The sequence below is a fragment of the Ptychodera flava genome, chromosome 8, assembly GCF_041260155.1.
Source record: "Ptychodera flava strain L36383 chromosome 8, AS_Pfla_20210202, whole genome shotgun sequence".
NCBI lineage: Eukaryota > Metazoa > Hemichordata > Enteropneusta > Ptychoderidae > Ptychodera > Ptychodera flava.
Window position 1 is genome coordinate 36547362 of NC_091935.1, and position 2881 is coordinate 36550242.

Consider the following 2881-nt stretch of genomic DNA (forward strand, 5'->3'; position numbering starts at 1 on the left):
TTCAGTATCCCCCTTGTCTCTGTTTTAGCTGCATGTTAGAAATACTCTAATCAAAATACCAGTACTCTGAATCTCAAAATTCAGGCAATCTATGAGCCAGTCCTTTGCTTTTAGTGCAGAATCCCCACTAGGCAAACCACTCTTGATTACCCCTCTTGACCTTAAAGGTATACAGTCCCCTGTAATCTAAATATGCCCATATATGGTCAAAGGGGCGTTCCTTGGCATTCAAAATGCTCATGGGAGGGCGCTGTTATTAAAAAGCGGCCATCTGCTTAAAATCTGTGATTGGATAGATTTTCTCTTTCCATGGTAACTGTGGAAAATTGGAACAGGTGACAGCATACCTTTAACACTTGTTCCCTTATCACTCCCACCCATGGAATGAATGATGCCCACGTACTTGCAATTTACTGATTTGGAAAGGGAGGAGAGAACACTGAAAAGCAAGGTTACCTTATCCCATTGGTCTTTCACCACGCTACCCATGATAAACTTAATCAAACAGATGTTCAACCTCCCCGTGATATGAAAAAGAAAAGCTATGTTTTCGATCTTTCAAGAATCAGCCAGCAGTGTACTTAACTTGCCTATTCCTGGAACAATGCCACAAAACGGGATGTCAGCAATTCATCTACGACACGAGAAAATTATATAACTCGTCAAATTTCACTTTTTGTGGAGCTTGATCAAGTCCATCCTTTGTCCCCATCTTACTAATGCCATTGCTAACGTCTTAAAAATTACATCCTCAAGTCTATAAACTTAAAAAATCGCAGGAGGGCTAAAGACTGGATAGGTAAACGCTCACATGGTATAGAAAACTGGTTGCAATTAACTCTAAATCATCCCTCCCATCAACTTTTGCTTCAAAATAATACCATCATTAGAGGTTTATTTGTTATGTATTTCTCAATGGTCCACGGTCCTTCAATTAATATGTACGTTTTTGGCTTGGACGTGTTCTTACAGTAGATATGCACTCCCTGTCCTAGATCAGTGCATCACTCGGTGACATTTCATTCCGTGGTGAACTTCTTGCAAAATCACATCCCTTGTTCTGAAAATATAGAAAGGTAGAGGATGGGGTTTGAGTGAGCAATCGGTTGCCGCTCACTGTATTGCTATCATCTTCTATTAGGTTAGGCCTACTAGTAATTTTGTATGTTGCCATCAAGGATAAGCGATTTTTTGCACACTCTGATAACTCAAGCTAGAAAGGTTATGAGCTTGACAGAGATAAACTGTTTAAATAATAACACATGAGAGCGAGGGAAATATCACGATTTATTGCCTGTCCAAGGGATGGTGGTCATGATCGAAATATTGATGATGCCCGAGCCGTAGGCGAGGCATCATCAATAGGCCTATTTAGATCATGAACAGCAGCCCGAGGGCAGGCAAAAAATCGTGATATTGCCCTAGCTCTCATGTGTCATTATTTTTATCAAACCGAACAAGAAAACATGCAAAGACACAAAAACACAAAGACTTCTTCGAGTACAGTTAGCCTTTCTCAGGCTGAGTCCGGACCTCAGCGTAAAATGTTGTCAGTGCTGAGTCTAGGGTTGCTGCTGAAAGTTTGCCGATCTCCTCGGTGGCGTATCCAAATTTATTGCTTGCATAGTCGCTGAACACAGAAATTGCATTCCTTGTTGCTATTTTCGTTCGTTTGCTGTTAACGTGTAACTGTGACGGTGACAGCTCTGCATGACGTTTCGCAGTTGCCGACTGTAAGTACAAGCGAACGACAATTTGTTAAGCGCAGAAAGGATGCGCAGTAAGTAAAATGACGTCATCCATGTAGTACCAAATGCAGAGGGCATCATCAAGTTCGCACAGGGCATCACCACGTTTGCAGAGGGCATCATCACGTTCTTTTACATGTCACGTGAGTCGTGTTTAACCAATGGCAGTGCACGCTGAATGAGTGAGGTGTAATAAAAACTGCTCCTCATATTACAATTACCTTGTGAGTTGCATATAGGTTATTAAAAGTCCAGATTTGACTAAGTAAGAACAGTTCCAAAACTTGCAGACTAATGTATCAGCTGTGGCATAAAACAACCTTATTTGACGTTTAGTATCATCATTATCATCCCCATTTAAAGTTAAAAAAGACACCAAGGTGAGAAAGCTCTTTGTCATACAAATAAGCTTACACATTGTCATGCGGAATCTTACAGATATTTAGCATATCAGGCAAAATGGCAAGACATTTACATTGTAGATTTCAATGCATTAAGACAATATCATGGTCATTAGCATATTGAGTACAAATATTCAAAAGGTTGTTGACACCCTTTACACTAGGACAAATCAGTACTATGTCATCAGCATATAAAGGTGATTCATGTTCTTTACAAGTAATAGACTAAGTTTGTCAACATTAACTGAAACAAGTAATTGACAATGACACAGTCCCCACTTGTACTTTAATTACAAGTCCTTTGAGAGGAAAAGTCGTCTTCATTAATTAGGTCTGTGATGAAAAATATTGCGATACAGATGAGGCTTAATGGTCAAAAATGAGTTCCATGGTGATGAAAACATAAACCAATGTAAGCCGCCATACTAATTACAAAAGGTCATTAAAATGAATCAATTAGTACTTAATCAACAGGATGCTGCCAAACATTTTTGCATCCTATCCTAACACTGACAGATTATCACTAGTAAAGTTTGATACAGTACAATTTGTTTAGACCTGCCTGAGTTATGGCTAAGGACATGAAAAATTGTAACAAAATGGCCGCCATGCGGCCATATTGGATCACATAGTGAAACAAATTGACATGCATATGTATGATATAGGTCAATGTCCTTGTACCAACTTTGAATGAAATTTGTTCAGACCTGCCTGAGTTATGGCTAAGGCAAT